The sequence below is a fragment of the Mauremys reevesii genome, linkage group 16 (genome assembly GCF_016161935.1).
Source record: "Mauremys reevesii isolate NIE-2019 linkage group 16, ASM1616193v1, whole genome shotgun sequence".
NCBI classification, from domain to species: Eukaryota; Metazoa; Chordata; order Testudines; family Geoemydidae; genus Mauremys; species Mauremys reevesii.
The window spans coordinates 14,893,054-14,903,735 of NC_052638.1; the positions used below are offsets into that span (position 1 = coordinate 14,893,054).

General features: G+C 39.2%; 1 long non-coding RNA gene across 1 annotated transcript in view; it reads left to right on the top strand.

Moving 5' to 3' along the window:
• The window catches only part of LOC120384659, an 83,825-nt gene extending 75,000 nt beyond the window's left edge, over positions 1-8,825 (top strand). The window contains exon 3 of the long non-coding RNA XR_005589019.1: positions 7,924-8,825. This is a non-coding gene — a long non-coding RNA (uncharacterized LOC120384659). The remainder of the gene's footprint in view (positions 1-7,923) is intronic.
• Positions 8,826-10,682: the final 1,857 nt, after the last annotated feature.

The window sequence follows — 10,682 nt, forward strand, 5'->3', positions numbered from 1 at the left end:
TTTGCAATACAGTAGAACCTCAGAGTTACGAACACCTCAAGAATGGAGGTTGGTTGTAACTCTGAACAAAACGTTATGAACTTCTTTCAAAAGTTTACAGCTGAACATTGACTTAATACGGCTTTGAAACTTTACTATGCAGAAAAATGCTGCTTTTAACCATCTTAATTTAAAAGAAACAAGCACAGAAACAGTTACCTTACCTTGTCAAATCTTTTTTTAAACTTTCCCTTTATTTTTTAGTAGTTTGTTTAATATAGTGCTGTACTGTATTTGCTTTTTTATTTTTTTTTAACTTGTATTTGTTACCTGATCGCATACTTCTGGTTCCAAATAAGGTGTGTGTGGTTGACCAGTCAGTTCGTAACTCTGGTGTTCATAACTTTGAGGTTCTACTCTATTAGCTTGTTCACCAAGGGCTTGATTCTGATCTCACACAGATTTTATGAAGGTCTGACTTCAGTGGAGTCATTCCCGATTTACATTGGTATAATGAAATCGGAATCAGGCTCTAAAGCAAGTTGAAGCAGTAAAAGGTGGAAAGCGCTCCTTTAGCAGTCTATGTAAATCGTAAGTTCTTAGGGCCAGCTCCTCTGCTGATTTAAAACTTCAGTGACACCATGTCAGTTAACACCAGCTGAGGATCTGGCTCATAAAGTCCATGTGTACATAGCCTTTTATCTGTGCCTCTGAATTCATATTCCAATCCAGTCTGAGTACTAAGGGTAATGAAATCAGCAGTTTCAATTCAGTCCCTGGTAGCATTAATTCACATTACAAAATCATTATACATAATTTGACACTGTTGTGCACAGTTAGCATAGAGAAGAACGTGTTCCATGTCTCTGGGGACATGGGTCCCTATAGGTAAGATTGGAAAGTGTGGTGAGAAGTGCAGCTGGCTGGTTAATAATGAGGACTTTGATGTTCAGTGTTGCTGGTCCCTTAACGCTCATCAAGACCAATATTTGTCAGAGTATAAAAGAAAAAAAAATAGTAAAACTGTTTTTGAAGAGGGCAACTGACTAATATTTGTGTGGTGGAAGTTTAAAGATATATTCTATTTTGACATAAAAAACTCCACCCTTTTCCATTGGTTTTCTAGAACATCACTGTAGTAGTTTAGAACTTTTATTATTTTATTTTGAAACCAGGTTTCAAGTATAAACACTAATCTGGCAAAGTAGCTACTTTCCTAAAGACCCAATCCCATTGAAGTCAATGGGACTACTCACATCTGTAGAGTTAAGCAAACATGTAAGTGCCTACAGGATTGGTGCCTAAATATGTATTTTGGAACAAATTTCAGATATGGACAAAATCAAGAGCAAGCTGTAATTCACAACCTTGGGAGGTGACAGCTGAGCAGTTTTTTATGGACCACTTTGCCACACCTTCCAATAATTATATCTTTAATTACTAGTAAGTCTATGTTTTGGTCACAGGTATTTTTAGTAAAAATCATGGACAGGTCACGGGCAGTAAACAAAAATTGACAGCCCTTGACCTCTTCATAACTTTTACTAAAAATACCAGTGAATAAATCTGGGGGGGTGCTGCCTGGGGGCCCCACATGCGCTGGGGGAGGGCGGTCCAGCTGCTTGGGGGGACAGGCGGGGGCACACAGCCTGGAACCCCTGCTGGTGCTGGGGGAGGGTGTTTGGGGGGCTGGCAGGCTCCCTACCTGGCTCCGTGCCTCTCCCCAGCAGCAGCAGAGTTTGGGTGTGGGAGGGGACAGGGGTCTGGGGCACGGGATGGGGTGAGGTGGGCTCTGGGCAGTGCTTACTTAGGGGGCTCCCCAGAAGCATCGACATCCCCCTCACTCAGCTGCTAGGCAGAGGCGTGGCCAGGCAGGCACCGCCCCCGCAGCTCCCATTGGCCCCCGTTCCCAGTCAATGGGAGATGTGAAGCCTGCGCTCTGGGCAGAGGCAGTATGCAGAGCTGCCTGAGCTGCCCTGAGCCAGGCACACCGGTTGCTGCAGAAGTCACAGAAAGTCACTGAATCCATGACCTCCATGAGAAATTTGCAGCCTTCTTTACTAGTTCTATTTGACAAAATGTGTCTGATCTTCCGTATTTGAAGGCTAAGGAGCAAGTCTGACTCAGAAAACAAGAGTGGTGATTACAATCTCAGTCCTAAAGAACAATGAACATATTCCTAAGCAACTAGTTGTATCAGCAGTTTCAGTTACAAGTTATGCACTTTTCACTCTTGAAAAGTCACTATCCTCTAGTGTCAGATTGGGGCTGACTAGACAACTGGTTAGGAAGCCGCCTCCTGCAGTTGCTAGGGACTACAAGATAGACAGGGATCACTTGGAATTGGAATAAAAAAAAATAACAATAATGAAGCCAGCTGCTACAGAGCAAGGACTGGACTCAGCTTTTATCGGTCAGTGTAAAGATTTCCACTGACTTGAATGAGAGTTGTCTCTTACTATATGTTTTGGGGCATTGTGATAGATATTACACAGTCTTGGTTATGGCCTACTGTAGGCACCACTGTCATATAAATAATAAATAGGCTTGTAAGGCCTGATGTCAGACCACTTTAATAGCACAAAGGACCTTGTGTTGGGAAAGTATGGGAAGCCTAGAACATTAATGTCACGCAGTATCGCCAACCTCAAGCATTCAAAAATCATGTGTTAGGCCCCCAAAATCATGAGATTGGCATAAAAATCATGGGTTTTTTAATAGTAAACTTTGGGTACTTTTCATTTGCTGTCTGGCTTCTGAGAGAGTCTTTAATTGGTTCACATGTTCAAGCTTTTCTTTGCGTCCATGAGGGATAGAAACTTATTTAAAACTAAAAGCTGAGGTTCTCATGTAGTCTTTCAATTCCAACAGCTGGGGCTTTCAGAAAACTACAAATAAAATTGAGACGTGCAGTAAAATCACAAGAGTTGGCATCACTGATGCATGTTTTAGGAAAGTATTAACCGATTCCCTTGCAGTAAGTTCAGGGTAAAGATTTTTCAAAACAAAACTAGGTCTATTTGTTGAATAGATGATCATTCCAGAATGTGACTATGTAGTTTCTAAACTTTCCTGCTCTAAGTTGCTCCTCCAGCAGCTGTAGAAAGTGTCTTGGAGATATCTGGCTTCATTCACTTTTAAATAGCGTAACAGCTTTATGACTCTTCCCGTAATGATCACCTATTGTGTTGTGGATTGCCAATCAAGGAACACTTAATGACAAAACAGAATAATTTAACCCCTATTCAAATAACAATGCCCAGAATTGCCAGTGTTAGTCTTCCTGACACAAGGGAGTCAGAGAGAGAGGTTTTTTTTAGCTGAATGAGGTAAATAACATTAACAAGCTATCATCCTATATCTCTTAGTTTCCATTTACAATAGGTTGACCTTTGAACTTTGAACTTTTTCTTTGACTGATCACAGCCATTATAACATTTGTGTTAGTCATTTAAAACTGCAGGTGTAGCCACTTTACAATGCCTAATAAAGTGTGTGGATGAATGTGTAGGCTTCACTGAAGAAGAGTCTTGAGATTGCTGGGAAACAACGCAAGAATTAGCAAAGGCATTTCAAAAGGATTGATGTACCATAATTCTCTTGCTAGAGTGACAAGGCTAAAAAAGTGTTGTACTCTGCCTCTCATTTGTCCATTGAAGAGAACTTGTGCCAGAAGTACAATGATCATTAGAGCTGGTCAAATCCCATCATCAATTCTCTGAGTGTTCACTCAAATTTGAAAATGAATTTGCATCATCCATGTTCGCACCCTTTCAAAAAAGGAACACTCAATTGTTTGCAGTGAGTGGGCCAGGAATTGACTTTCAATGAGGCTTGCTTTCTAAGCACTTAAGTCACTTTTGAAAACGGGACTTGGTCTGCTAAATCATTTAGCATGTTAGAAAATTTGCCCCTTTAAATTTTTGTGCTTAAATATTCCCTGCAAAAGTGAGAGAACATCGCATCCAACCAGAACAGTAACACTACCATATGATGGCTCCTATTTTGAATACTTGCAGTGAACTTGTTTAAAACAATCTATGCAAGGGGGAATTATTTGTGAATACTTTCAAATTAAAATTCATTTGAGGAAACTGATTTGCTTGTGGACAGTCAATGAGCCAAAAAAGAAGCAATGAGCAAGTTATTTGCAAAAATTATTTGTTCAGCTTTAATTATCAGTACTGCTTGTACAGTAAATCTATTTCAGGTGCAGTCCAATTCCTATGAAAGTGAATTAAAAAAACAACCTGAATAATGTATTCTGTTCCATGCATATAACACAATCTCAGGACAGCAAGATAATCCTCTAACATATGTTTCATGAAACTTTTTTTTTAATGAAACCCATTAATACCAACACGCTGTGAAAGACATATAAGCTAGAGGTGGGTGAATAATGCAAAAAAGTGTCATGAATATTGATTTGAATTTTATATGAATTCACTTTGGTTGTGTTTTCACACCTTATATGTTTACTCCTGCAAACATTCAAATGGTTGATTTTTACTGTTTAAAAACAGGAAGTGAATTTCAAATGCAAATGCATGGTAATACACAATAATAACATAATTATATTCATAGCAATTATTTTCAGTTTCTACATGCAAGTCTTCCTATCTGAAGTGGTATGGGCTGTGTCAGTAATGGAACAGAAACAATATCTTGGGACTTTTCTGACCAATCACAAAAAAGTAACACAGCTCAAGTTTCAAATTATTTATAATCAATCCATTGAGTAAAAAACTGGGAAACATTTATCAAGTAACAAATTCATAGAAACTGAAATCTGCTTGTGGATACTGCGCAATCATTAATGGCTAAATTAATCGAAGAAATTATTCATTGTGAATCATTCACTCAGCTCTAATTTAAACAATTGAAATATTAGCTTTTCTTAGTTTGCACTTGGAAGATAGTATCTAATGCTTTAGATTATTAATATGTAATTATAGCTAATCTAGTGTAAAGAAAATAATTGATCAAATGCTATTTTTAAGTACACTCTTGCAATCTGTATTTAGTTCATGGTGGATTTGGAACTTTTAAATCTTTGTGGTATTAAAAAGAAATGCATGTCAGTTAGGATTATTTCCATTTACAACCAGTAAAAGTCAGGCTATAAACACAATGTCGCCATTTGAACATCATTCATTAAATTAACTAATATATGGAATCATTGTGTAAATCTCTCATGATGAAAATTCAAAGAAAAAAAATTATTTTTAAGTGACACCGCACACGCTCATCTGGCTACGTGGAATGATTTGGGGTTTCTAGTACACACAAGTCAGAGCCCCCCATCACAATTAGTGCTGTTTGGTGCCCCTTCTGACAATCTCAGCAGAAATGCTAAGGACTGAATGAACTCCGAAAAATAATTATCTGTGTTCTTAGAGCGATCTGAAAAGTTTGTCACTGCCTCCACTATGCCTATTGCCTGGGGAAAATAAAGGCTTTCAGCCTCTAGGGCTGTCATGCCAGAATCTTACCTCATCCACTTCCCTTCTTCCACAGGGACAGCTAAAGTTGTTCCTGCATGAGGGCTCGGATGGTAGCTTTCCCACTTTCAAGTGAGGCCAAATAGGGTAACACCTTTCACCAGCGTTAAAATATGCTAGAGAAAGAGAACTTGACCAAGGTGCCATTGCAAAACAGGCTACATCAATGCCAACAATTCTGTAAAGTCTCAGACCTAAATTTACTGATGTCAGATGAGGAAAATCCAAAAAGAATTTTCTTCGGATTTCTGTTCATCCTAGAGTCCTATTCCATTCAACACGCACACAAAAAAGCATCCAAAATTCTAAAGGAAACTATTACAGATCTACAGTATAGGATGATGGATACTTCAAAAATAGGAAAATTACCTACAATTTCTCCCCCCCCCCCCCACACACACACACCATTTTGCAGTGTCCCTTTCAATAGCTAGTGAGCAGAGGCAGGAGGCAGAGGAAGGGAAAAAATACCATCCTGTGGCTGAGGGTCCCTTTGGTTGTAAAATCTTTGATTAAGTATACCAGTTCACCCAACACATATATTACAAGGAAGATGTTCTCTTAAGATAAAGGAAATATAAGAGGAGAAATTAACGTCAAATACAGTGTAATAAAAAACTACTTAAATTCTCCTACCCACTTTTTAGAAGCCCAGAAGCAGCAGACTTCCAAGGTAGAACTCTCCATTCACTATTTTCCTAGCGTCCCAATGTTATACCTCTCCTAAAATATCAGTAGTTGAAAATTGCAACACTGAAAGTAAAGCTCCAATATTGCCCAGTTCATAACTCAGCACTCTCCTACAATGCAAAGAAATGCATCATCACATATAAGATTTTCAACCTTCGCTTTACTTTGGGCATTTGCGGTTGATGTCTGTTATCAGTTCACAACTCCCATGTTTTAGAGAACATCTTGGTTAAATATGCAGACATGTTTTAATTACATGGGTTGGGAAACTTGTTTATCTCCTTGCCTCGGTTGCAAGCATTTGTTATCTTTTGGTGTGAAATTTAGGCTGACAACAATTGATGCTTCCTATCCAGCAGCTCTGCAGCACTCTTACAGCGAAGCTGTGTAATTCCTAGCGTGCAGCTAAGTAGGCCCTGGGCCTTACTGTCACTCATTATGTGAGTGGTAGAAGAGTGGCAGCAGCAGCTGACAAACTCGCTGGTGCCTCCAGAGAGGCTCCCATGATAAAGCATCCTGCTTTGTACTGTAATCAGCTTGCTATACATGCATTACTTCCTAATGAGAGCTGTGTTTAAACAAGTGTATAGAACACATCTGTCCGGACCCTGGGATTTGAATCTCTGTGACCAATTCAGCATCTGAAAGTTAAATTAATGGTAAAGAGTTTAATTGTGAGTAAACAATACCACATTAAGGAGCAGTAAACACAGCAGTGGGGACTAAAAGACTGAGTATTCAATCACAGATGTGGCTGCTTCGGTGTTTTCATTAATGATCTTCCCCGTCTGTACCTTACAACTGTGTCTTTGGCACTGTTCTTCATTTAAATGGACTCTTTCCTTTTCCAACTCTTGCTTCTGCTTCAACATCCTTGCAAATATATTGTGTGTGAGAGAGAGAGAGAGAGAGAGAAGAGAGAGAGCGCAATATTCTGTAACTACACTTTACAGATCTAGCACAAAGGCACTTTGATTTGGCTAATAATGGTATTACAGGCAAATGCTATTTGGAATTAAATAGTGCCTGAAACTGATCATTTCAAAACAGCCACTGCACATACGTACACAGCAATAGAGATGGATGTGCCACCGCGAGGAACTTGTACAGGCAGCTTCAAGAGCTTGTCTAATATTCAGTGACCATATTACCAAAAATAACTGTCTTTAAACATTTTCCCTACCTATGTGTTTATATGCACATGTGTGCATATGCAGCGAGTTGGGCAGCCTGGTTTTGACAAAGATTGAAACTGAAAGCTAGGCCGTCCTCACTGGTAATCCTGGCTCTGCTGATGACTTATGTGACCTTGAGCAAGACACATAACCTCTCTGGACCAAATCCATCCCTTTTGAACCAGATTGAAGTTAATAAATTACGTCAATTGCTAATTTGGCCCTTTGTCTGTTTTTCCATTTGTAAAAATGGGAACAGTAATTCTTGTTTTCATCAAAGGAGGCTGTAAGGATTAATTGTCTGCAAAGCACTTTGAAATCATAAAACACTGCATAACTGCTACTTACTAGTACACTGGTGGAGAATGAGTGGGGGGTTTTCTATCTTATTTCTATGGTTTTACCTTTTAAGTTCATTCTCATAGTCTATTGATTTTTCTTTCCAGCTGGTATATGAATGACAGCCTATATTAAGATAATGCTGAAGTGTCACCTAAGTCAGCATCACTATGCAGTGCTAAGTGAGTGGAGCTCTGCTGTTTGGTGATGCATGTTTATCTCTCCATGGAATGCCTTAGGAAAACGCAACTTCTTCTGAAGAAAGAGTGGGTGGGCTTCTAAAATGCTGCACTGCATGATGTCCAGTAGGAGGATCTCCTTTCAGACAGGAAGATGGATGAGCTGTCATCAATTTCCCTCATATTCTACCATGCGGGACTCCAGTAAGATGGCCAGAGGACAGTTCTGGTTTGTTTAACACAAGATAAAGATATACAAAAGGTGATTTTCAGCAAAGAAAATTGTCAATGTGGCAAACTATTTGAGACCTTATTCTGGAAGCACGAATCAATTAGTGTAACTCCCAGTCATGAATAGCATCTAGCTACTGAAAGAGTGAGTAGCAACCACATTAAGACAGTCACGTTCCTCATATTGTTATTTTAACTTTTAGTTAATTTACCATATTACTTGTACCAACAGCTAATCAGAGTGTGACCACTTCTGCGCAATGTGTCTTAAATGCATTTTTGAAGCCAATGTAAATGTCTACTATTTTATTCAGTGTGTGACTCACAACATGCTGAAGCAGAAGGGCCAAATTCACTTCTGGCATAAGCTGGTGTCACTCAGTTTAAATCAATGGCAATGCACTCACTTAGCCCAGCAATGAATTGGCTTCCCCGTCTTTCCTTGGAGTGCTTTGTATTTAGACATTTATTTTTAGTTTATGAATTATTACATATGAAAGAGGCTAGTTTACCAACCCAGGAGAATGAAATGGTTTAGCTGTAGGACAGATGCAGCACGAGCAGCCATATTAAACAGTTCCCTATATTGTATCGTAACCAGAAGCTAAAGAAACCACCCAAAAAAACCCAAACAAATCTATGATGGGTAAGGACTAAATGAGCCGGGAAACTAAACTCTGCCCTTGCACTTAGGTTTTGTGTATACCAGACAAATTGGCAAAAAAAAAAAATCCCACCAGTGCCACTCCCAGTTCAACAGTCTCAATGGCTGCCTTGGGAAATCTCTCACCAGAGCTGACACTCGTTTGCTTCTCCAGTGGTCGCCCTGATCTAGGCAAGATTCCAATGGTTTCTGGTGTTACCACCATCCTTGTCTACAGAAGCACGCTCATCAATGCCATTGTTGGAAACATTGTGGCTAATATCCCCTAGTGTAGACAAAGCCTAGGCATGAAGACAGTTTACTAGCTGCACATTCAGTCCTCAGCCTCTATGATGGGACTGCCATCACTTCCCCTTGGGTTTTGTGATCTAGATACTTGGCCACAAGGATGTGGACCGTCACCTCATTTAACTTGGCCACTGAACAAACAGCCAGCAGAAAGTAATGATTTATGATTTAGGTTTAACTTGATCCAGTATATGATGAAGCCAAAGGTACCATACCCCATTACCTTGTCCCAGCCAGTCTCCTATATGGTTGATAAAGGTGTTAAAAAGGTGAATCTCCAAAATTAAAACTATAGTATCAAGCTTTTACAAAGCTGAGGGATGCAGCCAGGAGAAAGAGAATGAATCGGGTTTCCTCTTGAAGCCAAAAACTTGAACTGATGATATGAAAAGAGAGACATCCTTACGGACACTCAAGCTTTGCCTTTATGTTCTCCAGTTTACGTAGTCTGCATCTTATTATATCATTAGCTCTTTACTTTTTAATGAATGTAATCCCACAGCTCCCACAGTAAGCACACTACACAATCTGTCCCCAGAAATTATCTCCCTCTGTCCTTGTTTGTCAGAGGGTTTTTATAAAAACAACTGATCCATACTTGACACATGTATCCATGTAACTAACACAATTTGCCAAAGGGCAAAAAAACTCTAAGCTCTATTTATTTGCCTTGTTGCTGAGTAACCTCAATGCTGATGACTAAAGTCAAGCAGTGAGCTATAAGAAGATGGCATGCATCTCCTAAACTCACCCCCACGGCAAGCAATGGAGCTGCCATTTTGCTAATCAGCTTTAATTTCGCTGTCTCACAGCCTCATAAGTAAATAAAGACTGACTTCGTGTCAGAAATAGCAGTATTTAACTGTAGAGTTTAAAAAGTATGGTAATTAAGAGTGCCACAAGTCACAGGTGTGTACAATCCTAACAGATTGTAGGGTTTGTCTTTTTGAACCTCTCAGCACGTTTAGAAACTGGAGGCAAACAACAAAAGGTGTTAATAGCTTTATGGGGAGCACCATGCTGATAGATTACCCATTATGGTTACCCACTCACAGTGAAATAGCAAATAGGTTTGATCAATTAGATTTTAATGTAAAGTGGGGTTTGAAAAAACAGCAATGAGCAGAGAGACCTTTTGTTGCTAATGTGTCTGGGAAAAAAAGCGCTTAATTGAGGTCATAATAATATTAGTAGTTATCACCATCAATAATTTACCCTTATTTATTACTACATGGTAAAGTCCTGTCAAACAGGAATGGTCCCGGCTTTGTTATACATGTTAACATGAAGCTAGCTGTAGGATGATTGGTATATATTTCACCAGCTGCTCAAGACTGCGGGATAGCAAGAACTAATGATATTCTTTCTTGGGTCTTGCATTACACAACGGTTAATTTGCAGTATGCAGAAATATGTTACAAATACAATCGTCCTGCATACAGTATGTGTAATAAAAAAGCATTATATCTGAAACAGTGACTGACTAATCTTGCCTGAACTATCTATCATAAGGAAAACCGTTTCAATTCCTGCATGATTTAGTTCCCCTACAGCAGGAGTAACATAAATTCTGTCGCTTCACACAGTTCCAGTCACCTGTGATTAGTTATCTTAAAAACAAAAAAATCTAAATGAA